General features: G+C 42.7%; 1 protein-coding gene across 1 annotated transcript in view; it reads right to left on the bottom strand.

Moving 5' to 3' along the window:
- The window catches only part of LOC126330039 (SPRY domain-containing protein 7), a 60929-nt gene that overhangs the window by 2347 nt on the left and 40255 nt on the right, over positions 1-18327 (bottom strand). The window lies entirely within an intron of this gene.

Genomic DNA, 18327 nt, shown 5'->3' with positions numbered 1-18327 from the left:
CAAACATCTCATAAATTTCAGAAAATGAAAAGGTATTTTAGACTCAAATGCCAAAGTTAGTGCCTATGGAACTAATAGTTTTGCACCATCAGGTTGTTCATTTGAAAGGCAGAATAAGAAAGGCACTGAAAAGACATAGGATGGATATAATAAAAATTCATGAGAGTGACACAATAAAGGAGTAATTTTTGTCATATAAAGGGGCTGCAAAACTTTAAAGACATTACCAAAGTAATTGATGGATCTCTCATACTCTTACTACTTTTTTATATAGGAAAGAAATGCTTGAAAAGCTGTAACTTAAAGTAAAAGTTTATTAAAACAAAGAACAAATATATGCATGACTGACTACTGTTCAATCATATGGCCACATAGTTACATAAAATTAAGTTATGTCTTAATGTTTTGTGAAATTAAGGTTATCTGAACAAAAGACACTAAACCTTTCCTTGAAATAAATATAGCTTGTTAACATCTAACACAAAAAATGAGTAGTCAGCCATTCAAACAATCTTAGCAAGGAATTCAGAGCCTTCACAAAATTTTAAAACTTATGCTACACTCATAAAATTGTCACTGAAGACAGGGAACATGTCTGATCAGACCTTTAATCTTTCTCTCATCAGCATACAAACAACATCCATCTTAAACATGCCACACTGCAACACTGTTATGCATTCTGGAGGTTCTTCATGAGGCAGCAGGATTGGTTGGTGGTTAAAGGACTAAACAGTGAGGTCCTAAATCCCTCCGTCAAAAGGTAGTTCGGTTGGAGTTAGTGACATTCACCAGAAATTTGAATTATGAAAGTCCGCAGGAGTAGTAAAAACGAAACACTGAAAGCAGTATCGAAGCTAGACCTGAGGAAGAATTTAAGTAGAAAAAGAATTGGGACAGGCCCCAGTACATAACTCAGAGCAGACAAGGTGTCTCCCATGGCTCATCTGTTACTTACACACACACACACACACACACACACACACACACACACACACACACACACACACACAAAACCTGCATCCAACCTGTCTATCTTTGTCACTCCAATACTGTTTCTCAGGAATTTCATCTCACTAGCTTGTACTTTGCTTTCCTCTCTTCCTTTCATAACCCAGGTTTCTGATGCATATGCCAGGATTGAGACATATGACTGGTATAAAATCCTTTTACTGATTTGGGGTACATACTTGCTCCATATCAGGCTTCTGACACTCTTCCGGAATACTTCTGTTTTTCTCCCCCGCTCGTTTATTTCTCTGCCATTTTTTCCATCTTCCTGTATTAGGTTTCCTAGGTACTTTAAACTCTCCCCTCCCCTCAATCGTTCCTCACCAACTGTTATTCCAGTTGTTCCTCTCTCCTTTCTTGTTATAATCATCTCACTCTTACTTATATTTAATTTTATCCCATATTCTTGCACTGTTTGTTCCCATACATCCAACTGCTCTTGTGCTACTTCCTCCTTATTCCCCCAAATCATCAGCTCATCTGCAAACACCATAGCTTTCATCTTCCTTTCACCAATTACTTGTGCTCTTGTACTCATTTCATCCATCACTATAATGAAGAGTAATGGTGAAAGTGCACTTCCCTGCCTCAAGCCATTCTTCTGTTCAATCCAAGCTGATATCTCTCCTCCCACTTTCACACAGCTCATACTTCCATGGTAAATTTTCCTTATACTCCAAATAATGTCTTGCTGCTCCTCTGTTCTCCAGGGCTTTCCACATTTTGCTTCTACGTGCACTATCATGTCCAGGAAGGCCATTAGTAGATCTATTCCACATTCATAGTGCTGTTACTGCAGTTGTCTTACAGCAAAAATTAAATTCACCGTAGACTTTCCTGTTCTGAAGCAATGTTTCTCTTCTCTCATCCTTCCTTCTAATTTTGTCCAAATTTGTGCTTCCAAAATTCTCAAAAATCTTTGCACAATGACTCATCAGTGTTATCCCCCAATAATTCTTGCAGTCTTTTCTATTTCCCTTCTTAAAGACTGGGACAATTATTCACTTCTTCCAGTCTTCTGGAATCATCTGTCTCCATACAATTGTCATTACTTGATACAGCCATTGTATCCAAACCTCTCCTGCTGCTCTCACCATCTCTACACTTAGCTCATCCAGGTCTGGTGACTTCCCTCCTTTCATCTTGCCCAATGCAAGGTCTTTTTCTATTTGCTGTGCCTACTCTTTACTCCTCAGCTTCAGGTTCAGGAGTTCTTCAAAATCTTCCTTCCACATATTCTTGAGTTCCTCCTTATTCTCTACATCTTGTCCACTTTTGTTCACCATTCGAGCATAATCTGTCATACCATTCTTCCTCTTACATATAACACCTTTTTTTGAACCTCCACAATTCTCCTCCATCATTCTGGTCCACTGTTCCATCCACTTTCTTCTTTCCTCCACCACCACTCTTTTGCTTCTTTCTTTCTTGCCTGATACTCTTCCCTTGTCCCTACTGCTCTCTTCTGGAACTGTACCCTAAAGGCTGTATTATTCTTTTGTACTATATCCTTTGCTTTATCATTCCACCAGGGTGTTTCTTTCCATCTCTTTCTGTTGCTTGTGCTCCCACATACTGCTTCTGCTGCCCTTACTAATGTTCCCTTGAATCTACCCCATTCCTCTTATACTGTTTTTGGTTCATCCTTTGGGATGCATTCCTTTACTACTTGTAGGTATTCTAGCCTGATTTCTTCCTGTAATCCAACTTCCATAACCTTATACGTCTTTCCTGGATTTCTGTCCCTTTATTATCCTTAGTCCCTCTCAGCAAACAGTGGTCGCTATCCAAGGCCTCTGATGGTAATACCTTAATGTCAATGATGTTCCAATACATCTCACTATCATAAAGGAAGTAGTCAATATAAACTTTCTCTTTTAAGTCTTGACTGTACCAGGTAATATTGTGGCTCTCCCTTTTCCTGAACCAAAGTTCCCAACCAGAAAGCCATTCCTTTGACAGAACTCCAATAGTCTTTCACCTTACTCATTTGCACAGTCCCAACCCTCTGGTCCAAGCACACTTTCACAGCCTTGTCTTTCTCTTTCAACATGTGGGTTTAAATCCCCCATTACTATCTTATTCTTCCTTCCCATCTGCTTCTGCATTTCTTCTTCAAACTCTGTTTTCCCTTAGAAGAGCAACCCACCTGCAGTGCAGTGAAGTGTGCCTGTAGGAAACAGCACAATAGTTCCAGTGGCTTGGGTGATTGTTGCTGAGGTCTCCACCAACCTTACCAATGCAAGCTGAAAGGAAGTGGAGGTAACAGCAGAGGTATAAAACTGTCAGCTGGCTCTTAGAAGAGCCCAACATGGTAGCAGGGGTGAATAGATCTTAAGGTAGATAGCCAAAATAGTGCCATGGGCAGCACAGAAGTGGGCAGCAGTACTGTCACTGAAAAGGGACAGATCAAGATTGGTAAGAAACTAATCAATCAATAAGTCTTTACCATACAGATTGGTACTTTGCCACAGGAGCTGGTGCACACTTAAATTTCCAAGAAGGAGAAAAAAGGAGAAAGCGGGTGGGGGGAGTAGTATGAAGGTGGTCACAGCCTCAGGAAAGTTAAGTGCCCAGCCTGGAAGTAAATAAACATCATAAGCAGTGATCACTGGATCAAAGGCACATGAAGCAAATGAATTATGTAGATCTTCACAACAAAAAAAGTGTTGAAATTACTCAGGTGATGATCCCACGTAGAACAGAGATTTTAGTGAGTATGAATAAACAGAAGGGAACTTTTCATCTTCTCTGCAACAGCCCTTCAAAAACATGTTACCAACAGCAACGTGTCAATTCACTCATTAGAGTGACACAAATATATGTACATGCAGCTGTACCTGCAAAGGGAAAGCTTACCATAAACCTTACAGTGCTCTGAAGTCAACTAATCTTGTAAACAACAATATTCAGTACCAAAAAGCTAAATAGTCAGCATCCATATCCATACAAACTACACTACTCACAACTAAGGAGAAAAGTTCACAGGAAAGAGTATTAAACCCATTGGATTGTCCAGAACTGTCACTTTCTAATGGAGGTAATGTTGAGGCCACTGACGTCCTCATGGAAGAATCAAATAGTTCAATGACTTTTTACCCCTATTGCTGCTGCACAACAGTGCAGGTTGTGGGAAAGGGGGAAAATGTAAACACTCAATTATCAATGGCTCCCCATAAATCAGTGGAATGTGAATGGATTCTGGAAGGACATGAATGATTTCAGAACTCATAAGGAGAAGCTCAAACTATTAATGCAGTAAAAACCACTGTGCACGTGTCTTCAGAAGACACACATGGAAACTCCTGATACCCTTGTGTTACAAAGTACTCTCTCCAAAAGAAAGAGGATTGTCCCAGTGACAGGACTGCAGATGGAGTGATGGTATTTGTTAGTAACACAGGCCAGCCTCACCTCTCATCACCAGCTTGCAGGCAGAAGCTGTTTTCATTAATGTATCATTGAAAATCGCAGTACGCACAGAGTGTATGCTCCACCTCATGACCCACTTGGTAAAGAGACTTGCACCTAATTATGTGCTCCATGCACATTACGATTCCAGCACTACCTGTCCCAGGGATAGAGCTCTCAAGAGACTCATTGTACCAGAAGATCTCTCATCTGAACAGAGGCCAACTGACATACTGTAGCTCAGCCACAGGTTTGTCGTCAGCCACTGTCCTACCATCTGTTCACTGACCTCACAGATGTTACAGCATGGGAAGGGGATACACACAGATCCATATTCAAGCAACCACTTCGGTCTTTTGTATTCTACCCACGCAGAAAAGAGCTCAAAGAAACCCACAAGTGGGTTCTACACATTCCATTAGCTAGGTTTGAATGGAAAGAAAATGCCTACGACTTATGGTTAATGTTAAAAGTGTGGTCCACCGTGCGCATGAGACACCCAGACCAAATATATCTGAACACTGAGGCGTGCTCTGTCCCTTGAAGTAATAATAAATGACGCACTGCCATCAGCGACTGGTGGGTGGCACTGAAGGTTAAAACCTAGCAGCCATTTGGATTACAGGAGAAAATCATAAACAGTAGAAAAGCATTGTACCAGGAGCTTACTGAAATCCATCATTCATTCAACATAAGCCACAAGAATATAATAATTGAGTGTGTCTCTAATGCCCCCACTGACACCCACCTTTGCCGTAATGAATAATATGATTATTTTGACTTCTGCAGTTGACATAGCATGCCAACTCCTCCTGCGACAAAACTTACACAGATCCCACATTTCTACACCAGAAAGAAGCTGCAGGAAGGGTACAGCTGGACTTCAAACAACCCTTCTCAGAGAAAGAATTGGGAAAAACATTCTCAGGTACTAAGGATACTGGCTTAGTGGCACATGCTATAACGTGTAACAGGTTAGCTATATAAAGGACCAGAAGAAATTCCTTTAATCTTTAACTACAAATGGTCACAGGGTCTATAGCCAGATTCATGGAAGTAATCTCTTATGATACCTCTCTTAAACCAGAGACGAATAGTACCTCTACATGCAATTGTGTAGGAAACACACTTGAGCAGATTGTAGACTGACATCTAGTGTTGATATCGAGAGAAAAAACCCATTTAATTGAGGATTGAGGAAGTATTATTCTAGATAACCTGGCAATACTGGTTCTACACAAAGATTTTCTATGAAGACAACACAGATGACACACAGCAGATTATGTTTATGATGATTTACTGTTTCTATACTAGTCTTCCATACACAACTCAGTTACAGTTCACACTTCACAGACTGGAGGAATGAGCACAAAACACAGACTATAAATTTTCAACAGGTAAAATGGGGTGTATAGGTCTCAATCATGTCCATTGTAATTTTAATAGCACCATTCTCAGTCTTAATCAGTCAGTTTGGTTTTTAGTGCCATTTGATCAGTTGTTCACTTGGCTTCCACACTTCAGGAAGTGTGAAGTGGAAGCACTTAAAAATTTTAGGCATTTTAAAGCATCTAAGTGGAAGGCCTGGGTCACCAAAGTCCTATGTACAACAATTTTATGAAGCATTTGTCCAATTTGAAACTATGGAAAGTCTACACCTACATCAATACTCTGCACACCACATTTAAGTGTCTGGCAGACGGTTTGTCAAACCACCTTCACACTAGTTGTCTATTATTCCAATCTCATACAGCATGCAGAAAAAATAAACACCTGTGTCTTTCTGTAAGAGCTCTGATTTCCCTTATTTTATTATTGTGATCGTTTCTTCCTATATAGGTCAGCATCAACAAAATATTTTTGCATTTGGAGAAGAAAGTTGGTGATTGCAATTTTGTGAGAAGATTCCAATGCAACGAAAACTGCCTTTGTTTTAATGTTGTCCATGACACACATTCCCTATTTTGCACTAATACAAAATGTGCTGCCAGTCTTTGCACTTTCTCGATGTACTTCGTCAATCCTATCTGGTAAGGATCTCAAACCATGCAACAGTATTCTAAAAGAGAATAGACAAGTGTAGTGTCGGCAGTCTCCTCATTAGATTTATTACATTTTCTAAGTAACCTGCCAATAAAACACAATCTTTGGTTATCCTTTCTTCCCCCCCCCCCCCCCCCCAAACATTTTGGGTGTTCCTTCCAATTTAAATTGTTTGTAATTATAATTCCTAGACATTTAGTTGAATTTACAGCCTTTAGACTTGATTGTTTTATCATGTAATCTATGTTTAATGGATTCCTTTTAGCACTCGTGGATGACTTCACACTTTTTGTTATTTAGAGTCAATTGCCAATTTTTGCACCATATAAACATTTTTCTGAATCATTTTACAATTCGTTTTGATCTTCTGATTACTTAAATAGTTGATAAATGACAGCATCATCTGCTGACAACCTAAGACGGCTGCTCAGGTTGTCTCCCAAATCATTTATATAGATAAGGAACAGCAAAGGGCTTATCCATTACCTTTGGGAATGTCAGAAATCACTTCTGGTTTAGTTGAGGACTCTGCCAATTGCTACAAACTGTGATCTCTCTGACAGGAATTGACAAATCCAGTAACATAACAGACGATATTCCATGAGCATGCAGATTCACTACAAAGCGCTTGTGTGGTACAGTGTCATAAGCCTTCTGGAAATTCAGAAATATGGAATCAATCTGAAATCCCGCATCAATGGCACTCAACACTTTGTGTGAGTAACGAGCTAGTTGGGTTTCACAAGAACGATGTTATCTAAATCCTTGTTGACTGTGTGTCAATAGATCGTTTTCTTTGAGATAATTCGTAGTGTTGGAACACAATATAATTAAAAAATCCCACTGCATATTGACATTAATGATATTGACCTATAATTTAGTAGATTACTCCTAGTGTCTTTTTGAATGTTGGTGTGACCTATGCATCTTTCCAGTCTTTGGGTATGTATCTTTTGTTGAGCAAACAGCTGCATATGATTGTTAAATATGGAGCTATTTTATCAGCATACTCTGAAAGGAAAATAACTTATATAATCTGGAGCAGAAAGCTCGCTTTTTAAGTGAGCTAAGTTGCTTCACTAGTCTGATGATATCTACTTCTATGTTACTCACGTTGGCAGCTGTTCTTGATTAGAATCCTGGAATATTTATTTCGTTGTTTTTGGTGAAGGAATTTTGAAATGCTGTGTTTAGCAACACTGCTTTGGTAGCACAGTCTTTCCATTACAGTCGTGCACTGATTGTGTCGTGTTGCTAGCATACTTCACATACAACCAGAATATCTTTGGATTTTCTGCTAGGTTTGGAGTCTATAAGCACATCATATTGAAGTTCCACATTAAATTTTGAGCTTATGTAAAAGACTGCGAATTTTGGAGATTTTGCATCCATTTGAATGTGGCATGTTTCTTTAATTGTTTCTGCAACAGTATTCTGGCCCGTTTTGGGCACCAAGGAGGACCAGCTCAGTTGTCTGTTAATTTATTTGGTATAAATCTCAATTTCTGTCAATAGTATTTCTTTGATTTCAAGAATATCTGGTCTACACTTATATTGTTAATTTGGAAGAAGTGGAGATGGTCTCTCAGGAAAGCATCAAGTAAATTTTTTGTTTATTTTGGGAGGATTTGGTACTTACGATATTCAATCTGGTTACAACAGCCCTGTGGTCACTAATCCGTGTATCTGTTTTGATGCTCGTTATTAGCTCAGGATTATTTGTTGCTAAGAAGTCAAGCATGTTTTCACAATTTTTTACTATTTACATGGGCTCATGAACAAACTGCTCAAAATAATTTTCAGAGAATGCATTTCACACAATTTCAGGTAATGTTTTATACATACCTCTGGATTTAAACATATTTTTGCCAACATATCAAGGGTAAATTAAAGTTACCACCAACTGTAATTGTACGAGATGGGTACATGTTTAAAATCAAACTCCTGTTTTCTTTGAACTGTCCAGCAATTGTGTCATCAGTATTAGGGTGTTGGTAAAAGGATCCAATTATTATTTTATTCCAGTTGTCAAGAATGATCTCTGCCCTTACTATCTCACAGGAACTATCTACTTAAATTTTGTGACAAGCTAAACTATTACTAATGGCAACAAACATGCCACCACCAACAGTGTTCAGCCTGTCCCTTTGGAACACTGTTAGGTTCTTCGTAAAAATTTCGGCTTATCTCTGGCTTTAGCCAGCTTTCAGTGCCGATAACGATTTGAGTATGAGTGCTTTCTATTAGCACTTGGAGCTCTGGTACTTTCCCCAACACAGCTATGACACTTTACAACTGTTATACCGATGGTTCCTGTATCGAAGTTATTCTTGTGTTTGGCCTGCACCCTATGTGACTGGAGTCCTTTTTGTGTTTTCCCGAGATGACATAACCTAAAGAACTGCCCAGTCCACACCACACAGCCCCTGCTACCCGTATAGCCGCCTCCTGCGTGTAGTGGACTCCTAACCAACTCAGCGGAATCCGAAACCCAACCACCCTATGGTGCAATTCGAGGAATCTCCAGCCTACACAGTCACATATCTGAGCCTCTGATTCAGACCCTCCACTTGGCTCTGTAACAGAGGTCCGCAACCAGTCCTGTTGACTATGCTGCAAATGGTTAGCTCTGCTATCATCTCACAAGCAAGACTAGCAACCTTTACTACTTCTGTTAGCCACTCTAAACCAGAGAGAATGTCTTCCGATATAAAGTGACACATCATTGGTACTGGCGTGAGCCGCCACCTGCAGTCGGCTAAACTCTGTGCTCTTCATGGCATTCGGAACGACCCATTCCACATCTGGAATAATTCCACCCAGTATGCATATGGAGTGCACATTGGCTTTCTTCTTATCCTTGGCACCCATGACCGTAAGGGGGCCCATAACGAGCCTAACATTTATGCTCCCAACTACCAATGATACCACTCTTTGTGACTGCCCAGATCTTGCAGGCTGAGAGTCCTGATGGAAATAATTAAATATTGTGGATTGCTACTCACCATACAGAGCAGGCATTGAGTCACAGACACACAGAGTACTAAATGTTTATGCTTTGAACCAAAAGGCCTTTGTGGGAAATAATAAGCACACACACATTCACACAAGCACAACTCTCACACAGATGGCCACTGTCTCTCGCCACTGTGGCCTAATGTGTGTCAGTTGCACTTCCTATTTCTGAAGAACACCTTTGGCTGAAAGTTTAAAATGTTTAGTAGTCTACAACTCAACACCCCTTCTACATGGTGAGCAGCACTATCCTTTTCAGAATATTGTTACCTTTCCAATTTCTATAGACAATGGGTGTACCATTTATGGTTCATCCTGAATATCATATTTAAGGATATTGGACACAATACACCATACAGCCATCTGAATGGCAACAGGAGCTTAGATAACTGTGCCAAAGTTAGTAAGGAAGCACTAAATATCAGACAGCAATTCCTGGCCTATGACACACTCCTAAATCTAAGTCAGTCAAAAGTTTCATGTGACCACTGAAATTGCTCACCCTCTAACAGACATTATTTCTGAACTGTAAACAAACCAAAAAACCATTTGGGATCTGGGCACAACACTTTGTAACAGACAACTGCAATTATAGCACATATCAAGAGCCTCCCACAATTTTGGAGCAGTCATCTTGACTGATAGAAAGACGAAGGACAAAATGTAAATTACTTGCGTGCAAGATGAATATGGCAGATTTTAAACCAGTGTTGTAATAGAGTGATCCACACACACACATCCAATGAAGGTTATCTAGTTTCCTTTTCCATTGTTTTGCCTGCCAGCAGATGTCAGCATCTTTGACACATTATATACGACCTTTATGGCTATCATGGATGAGATGTGTCCATACAAAGACCTTCCTAATCTGCTCCTTAGAATGCCTTGTACAGCATCCAGATAATGTATCTAGCAGATTCTTGTTCAGACATTTTGCATAGAAGTAAGTTCACAAGATATCATTCTGTTATATTCTGGGGCACTTCAGATCTTGAGTAAAGGAGACTGCAACCCAGTAGCCAAGGAGGCTTGTGATAATTCACTGGAGTCATGGGACTTCATCTTGCAAGCTGTTTCCTCTTGTCATTCCCGTAAGAGTTTTGCTATTCTTTTGTGAGTAGAGTGTGGCACACATGGGGACCCAAGCCATTGCAGTATTTCTTCCTTTCTTGTGCTGCAAATTTAGTCCTTGACTACATCTTTTTTCCAACTTTTTCCTCTAGGACAGATTCCAGCTGACAACGAAGCTCATTTGTAGGATATCAATTCTGGCTTCATCCACTTTGTTCCCCTTTTTTCACCAATTACAGGTATGACAAGTGAGTGATAGAGAGGACAATGAAACTGTATGGAAACATTGATAACTCTGTTAATGTGTCAATAATCATGAAGAAAAGCAACAGTATTGTTGTTGTTTTAATACAACAGCTTTATTCACTTTGTCCAGACCCATAATGACTGACTGGAACTGTACTGCACACTGGTAGTTGTGTTTCAATCCCACGTCACAGTACCAGTACCAGTAGCTAACAGCAAGTCATGACACTAACACTATTAACAATACAGTTCCTGCAGCCCACAATCTGAACATCATTCCTATATAGTTGGGCACCAATATGGTAAATAGTTTTCCATCTACAATGACGTAAGTAGTTATATTTTAATTATAACCACCCAGTATTTCAGTCAAATTATATTCCATCCTCACAGCCGAGTTTGACCTCCATATTCAAAACTTTACTATGTGTGGGCAATGTGGGGAAGGTCACTTAATATCCAGCATTATAGCTGGCCCTTTTTGGAGAAGTCATCAGATACCCACACGGTGACAGCCTCCTGACCACTCAGGGATTCATATTATTGATACCCGGGCTGTCGCCTCCCCGCATATCCTAGGGAGTAGGTACCTATCCATTTGCGAACACTGGCTATCAGATCAGGTGGCTTTTTCTCTGGCTGGGTGACACCTGCGGAGAATACCCTTGTTTGAAGCATGCAGCATCATGGCAGATATTTCATGTCGTAAAACGACCAATTTTATCAACCAATGGCCACGAGGTTTTCACACACTCTTCATATGGATCAAAATTTAGAATGATCTTTATGAGCCAACAAAACTCTCTCTCCTTGGCTAAGCCATGGAAGGAAAACAAAACAAAGTGATTTGCAGATATGAAACTTCTTGGCAGATTAAAACTGTGTGCCAGACCGAGACTCAAACTCGGGACCTTTGCCTTACGCGGCCAAGTGCTCTACCAACTGAGCTACCCAAGCACAACTCGTGCCCCGTCCTCACAGCTCTACTTCTGCCAATACCTCGTCTCCTACCTTCCAAACTTTACAGAAGGTCTCCTGCTAACCTTGCAGAACTAGCGCTCCTGAAAGAACGGATATTGCGGAGACATGACTTAGCCACAGCCTGGAGGATGTTTCCAGAATGAGATTTTCAGTCTGCAGCAGAGTGTACACTGATATGAAACTTCCTGGCAGATTAAAACTGTGTGCCAGACAGACTCAAACTTGAGACCTTTTCCTTTCACGGGAAGTGCTCTACCAGCTGAGCTACCCAAGCACGACTCACACCCTGTCTCAGAAGTAAAGCTGTGAGGACGGGGCGTGAGGAGTGCTTGGGTAGCTCAGTTAGTAGAGCACTTGGCCGCAAAAGGCAAACGTCCCGAGTTCAAGTCTAGGTCCGGCACACAGTTTTAATCTGCCAGGAAGTTTCATATCAGCGTACACTCCGCTGCAGAGTGAAAAACCTCATCCTGATTTGCAGATAGTTACTCTTCTTAGTTACCAGTTCACCCAAGCCAATGGAGGGTCCTATCTCTCTACTGAATGTATGTTCCTTGCAGGGAATATTGCAAACATATTTTCAGCCTTTTTTTTCCTTAGTAAATTACGAAGTGGTTCCATCTTCATTAACATGCAAATTCTATTCGTTTGAAGTGTTACTCTCTTGTAACAAGGTAGTGGTATACCTATTGCCATCACACCCTGTAAGACCCTCAACATGGTACAGGGATTCAGTCTCCACCATAACCTACTCATAAAGACTGATGAGAAACTAACCAATGAAAGAGAGGTCCTTGGGTGTGACCACCTCCTGGCCCACTTCACATTTAACAAGGACATAACCTATTGACAATCCAATGGAACTGCAAGCCAGAACTTCAAGATACAACACTAAATTATTCTTGTTCTGCAATTTGTGTTGCTGTCCAAGAAACACTTCATTGTTGATCATTCTCCAACTCTGAGGTTACTGCACAATGTCTGTGAGTGGATTTCACTCCAATGCGACATTACATTCTTTCTTCTTTTTTTTTTAGTGATTCATTTAGTTTCTTCAAAATATTCCTTCACCTCAGTAATGCCTCCATCTGATCATTCTTCCTCCAATTCCTTGGGGGTCAATTTTCATAATATTGCAGCAGCAGGTGATTACCTTCTTCCTGAAATAAAGGGTGTAATGTACCTCAGTAGCCGCAAAACTTTTATAAATAATATGAACCAATTTGAAAATCGTGATGATCTATTTAAGTGATTTAATCAAAGTGGTTTTGTTTTGTGGTGCAAAAAACAACTGGGATAATACATGCCCAAGTCAAAACTATAGAACACAGAGGCGAGGGAAACGACTATATGTTAGTCCCAATGGACAGAACAGGACACAGCTAAAAAAGGCATGTGGAAAAAGGGCTAAAAGAACACCACACAAAGATGGAGGTCCAAAACTAAAAATTAAATGGCCTTTGCCATACTGCTTCTGTGGATAAAAAGGAAAATGTGGTCGACAGCTCGTGCATCATTCGCTAAAACGGCTGATAAATCAGATTGCAAACCCAAGCTGGAATGTGTGTGAAAAAAAAAAAAGGCATTCCAGCAGGAAATGGCGGACGGTTAAATTTTGGGAGCAATTCGTACAACATGGGAGAGCAGTGCTACTGAGCAAATGACAGTGACCAATACGCAGCCGAGTTAAAATAATCTCCTCCTGGCGGGAGGGCTGAGAGGTTGTCCAACGCGCCGAGAGAGACTTAATAAGCCGAAGTTTACTCCCATGATGGGAGGACCAAGGGCGATAAAGGGACACCACCTCCTGACAGATGGTAACGCAGAGATCATCAGTGGGAATAGAGGTACTCGCGGGCTGAGGTACAAGGACTGCACCCTTGGCAGCAGCGTCAGCAGCCTCGTTTCCTGGCAGACCAACATGTCCAGGGACTCTCAGAAACACGACATTGGCTCCACCAAGAGTGAGCAAGTGACAGTTTTCCTGGATCCGCTGCACTAAGGGATGGGCAGTGTACAACACACAGAGACTTTGGAGAGCATTGAGTGAGTTTGAGCAGAGGACACAATTGGGAAGGCTGTGTCGCTGGATGTACTCTGGTCTGATACAAGGCAAAAAGCTCGGCTGTAAGTACTAGAAGACTACCGGAAGCTGATACTAAAAGACACGAGTGCCAATAACAAAGGCACACTCGACCCCACGGTCAGTCCGAGAGCCATCAGTGTGTACAAAGGTAAGTTCCATGCGAAGGTCATGAAACTGAAGGTGATAGACCAAGGCTGGAGTAGGAAGCGAATGAAGGCCAAGGTTAACATGGGCCGCTTCACGAAGCCAAGATGGTGAAGGGTTCTCACCCATGGGAAAAGTTGCAGGTAGTGTGAAGTTAAGCCACCGTAGCAAATGGCAAAAGCTGACTCCAGGAGGTAACAGAAGAGGGATGAGCCCCATACTGACGATCTAAGGAATTTCAAAGGATGAGGCATAGGAGGGGTGGCCATGCATGGCAGCATAACTGCTGAGGCTAAAGTCGCAGCATAACTGCTGAGGCGAAAGTCACAGCAGGACAGTGATAGTTCAGCAGCTTCAGCATACAGACTCTCACCCGGACTGGTGTAAAAGGCACCCGTGGCCAACTGGATGCCATGATGATTAATAGTGTTGAGACGGCATGAACAGAGGAGGGTGGTTTGATCGGCACTGCAAGAAGTACCGTTGAGGACATGTAGGACATGGAGGGACTGCGTACAGTGGGTTGGCTGCCAGGTAAGAGGTATAGCAGGACCAAGAGTTTCCTATCGAGCATGAGCACCAGAAATTTCATATTGTCAACAAATGGAAGGGCAACAGGCCCAAGATGTAGAGATGGTGGGAGAAACCAATTGATACAGACAGTTTTGTCAGTGGAAAAGCGAAAGCCATTGGCGATACTCCAGGAGAGCAGACTATCAAGACAGAGCTGAAGACACCGCTGCGTGAGTGGTCCATGGAGAACTGCAATAGGTGGCAAAATCATCCACAAAGGGAACCAGAGACACTCGGCAGGAGACAGGCCATTATAGAGTTAATGGCAATAGCAAGGAGGATGACTCTCAGGATGGAACCCTCAGATACACCATTTTCCTGAATAAAGGTGGCCGACAAGACAGAACCCACACCCATCTTGAAAACATGGTCTTGTAAAAATGCCTGAAGAAAACTGAAGGTGCCCACGGAAGTCCCATGTGTAAAGAGTATGGAGGATACCAGTTCTCCACATCAAAGAACACAGCCACAGTCTGAGCTCCACAGAAAACCATTAATGACATGGGTGGACAAAGTAATGAGATGGTCAACTGCAGAATATCGAGCTCGAAATCCTCACTGCGCATTTGTGGGTAAATGACAAGACTCAAGCCACCACACCAGCCGGGCATGAATCATATGTTCCATCACCTTGCAAACACAGCTGGTAAGAGATGGAGTGGTAGCTAGAAGGAAGGTTTTTGTCCTTACTAGGCTTAGGTATGGGTATGATTGTGGCTTCATGCCAGCATCCAGGAAATGTGCCCTCAGACCAGATACGATTGTAAGTGTAAAAGAGAAAGTGCTTGCCCACAAAAGAGGTGCTGCACCATCTGAACGTGGATAGTATGTGGCCCCGGGTGGGAGGACCAGGATGAACTGAACGCATGATCTAGCTCCCTCATAGTGAAGGCAGCATTGTAGCACCCACGATTCGGAGAAGAGAAGGGTGTCACCCGAGCTGCCTCCACTCGTTTCCAATGTATGAAGGCAGAGTGATAGTGAAGAGAGCTCAAAACTTCTGCAAAAAGGCAGCCCAAGGTGTTGGAGATAGCAACAGGATCCATAATGACATCAGCACTTACTGTCAGGCCGGAAATGAGGGAATGGATCTTGGTTCTTGAGAGCCATCAGAAGATGGCCCACATGACAGAGGAAGCAGTGGAACTGTTAAAAGAACCAGTGAATGAAATCGAACTAGCTTTTTTGCTATCCCGAAGAATTCAACAACACTGCACCCATCTGTTTATAATGAATGCAGTTTTCCAGCACAAAGTGGCAGTTAAAAATGCAGAGAGCACATCTCTGTGCGTGAATTGTGTCGCGGCATGGCTTAGTCCACCAAGGGACTGAGACATGACGTGGTAAAGAGGAAGTGTGAGGAATGGAATGTTCTGCACCAGTAAGGATAACGTCAGTGAGTTAGTCCACCTGGTCATCACAACTGAGGAAATTTGTTCTGCGAAGGTTGCCAGGAAGGAGTAAAGCTGCCAGTCAGCCTTAGTAAGCAGCCATTTGGGCATGCATGTGGATGAGGTGGCAGTCAGCAGACAGAGAGCACAAGGGAAATGCTCACTTGAGCACATGTCAGAAAGAACGGACGACTCAAGATTATTTGCAAGCTGGGCAGTGCAAAAAGATAGGTCCAAATGGGAATATGTGTGCGAGGGGTCAGATAGGAAAGTGGGTGCTCCAGTGTTAAGGCAGAATGGCTTGAGTTGGTTAAGTCAGCCAAGAGGGCACCTATCTGGCAGGTCCTGGGAGAACCCCAAAGGAGATGATGCACATTATGGTCACCGAGTATTAAAAGCAGCAGAGGTAGCTGCCCAATAAGCTGAAGCAAGTCTGCCCTGGTGACATCGGAAGACAGAGGTACATAAATGGTACAGAAGGAGAAAGTCAGGTGAGGAAGGAAAAGACGAACATGGGTTGACCATGAAGGTCATCCTGTATGAGCATCATGATGCCCCCATGAGATGGGATGCCAACCTCAGGGGGAAGGTCAAAACGAATCGGTAAATAACGTGAAAGCTCAAAGCAGTCTCGAGAGTGCAATTTTGTTTCCTGACGGTACAGTACAAGGGGATGCTGCAATGCTAGAAGCAGCTGTAAATCCTCTTTGTGGGACTGAAGGCCACGAATGTTCCATTGAAAGACAGTCTTGAGAAGGAAGAGATGTAGGGGTGTCAACTAGGTAGCCACCGAGGGACAGCCAGTGGAGAGTCGCTACTACAGGGCACAGAAGCAGAAGGATCCTGCTCCATGGGAACCACAGAAGCATTGGCATGCTTGTGCGGTCAGCCTGTGGAGTCCAAGACTGAAAAATGGTTGGTGGTGCGCACCAGCGAGACAGAGGCGGGCCGGGCCAAGTGACGACACTGTCGAGCAGGATCTTTGAGTTGGCAAAGGAGAAGAACATTTGTCTTTAGCAGACTTCTTTGAGCCCTTCTGGTTAGAGGAAGACTTTGTTGTTGTTTGGCTGGCGGGATGAAGGAAGTCTTCTCGGGAGAACTACTGCTGTCCTGTCTTGCCTGCCGGTTGTGTAGTGTGTAACTTCGCCCCTTTAGGCGAGAAGCTGAAAGTTTGTTGCAGAGTGGGATGGAGGAATGGCAATGCTTTCTTGACCCTGGGCGACTTCAACTTCACAACCTCAGACCAAATTTTAGGTCGCATGTCGTCCTTGAAGTGAGGGGTAACAAAAACTAAATTATAGGTGCCAGACAGGAGAAAACAGGGTTTGCGACTAGCCAGTAACTTTCGAGCTACTGGGTAAGGCACTTTTCCCTTTACCCGAATCTCTTGAACAGCCTACTCATCTAGATACACGGGCCAATCCTGGAAGGCGGAAGCATGGCCGCCATTGCAGTTGATACAGCGGGGAGGAGGCGGCGGACATTTGCCCTCGTGTGCAACCCTGCCACAGGTTACACATGTGGCTGGGTGTCGACAAGACATCCTAGTGCGACTGAACCAATGACACTGTTAGCAGTGTATCATATTTAGAATGTACAGCTGGACTGTGATGATTTCATAGCCTGCTTTAATCTTAGACGGCAGCACCACCACCATATCAAAGGTGAGTAACAGAGTGTGGGTGGGCACCAAGGAGGAATCGACCTTTATCATTACACGATGGACAGCAATGACACCCTGATCAAAGGTGAGATTGTATTTCAGCCTCAGACCATCAAGCAGCCTGGTGTAAATTACACCACAGGAAGAATTCAAAGTTCTATGTGCCTCAACACAGACAGGGTAGCCACAAAGAAGTGAGGCAGCAAGTAGTAGTTGTGCTTGAGAATCAGAAGCCATCTCCAAAAGTAAAGTGCCATTCTGTAAGTGAGAGCAGGATTTCACAGGGCCAGCAATGTCATAAACACTTTCCTGAATAATAAATGGTTGACCTTGGCGAAGGACTGACTGTCTTCAGTATGTGATACCACAAGGAACCACAGTGCAGCGGGAAGTGTCTTCGAATCAGTAACCTCATTATGTTTATGTTTCATGAATGTTAATGGAGAGGATGATTGACACACTGTGAGGAAATCCCAATGACTGCCAGCATCTCTGTAGGCTCCTTCCAACTGGGGGCCCCCTTCACAAGGGGGTGCACCCACCTTAGGTGATTGTCCACGCCTCAGGTCACACCTCCCGAACACCTGACGGAGGGACCAATCCACAATTTGGGAAGGTTACAGCTCATGCAATCACCCCTCCCTGGGACTGGCCTGTACCAGGGGGTACATGCAAACCCCACCTGTCAAGCCGGGGCT

The sequence above is a fragment of the Schistocerca gregaria genome, chromosome 2 (assembly GCF_023897955.1).
Source record: "Schistocerca gregaria isolate iqSchGreg1 chromosome 2, iqSchGreg1.2, whole genome shotgun sequence".
Classification (NCBI taxonomy): domain Eukaryota; kingdom Metazoa; phylum Arthropoda; class Insecta; order Orthoptera; family Acrididae; genus Schistocerca; species Schistocerca gregaria.
Note: the sequence above shows the minus strand (reverse complement) of the source record. Positions and strands in the feature narration are given on the sequence as shown.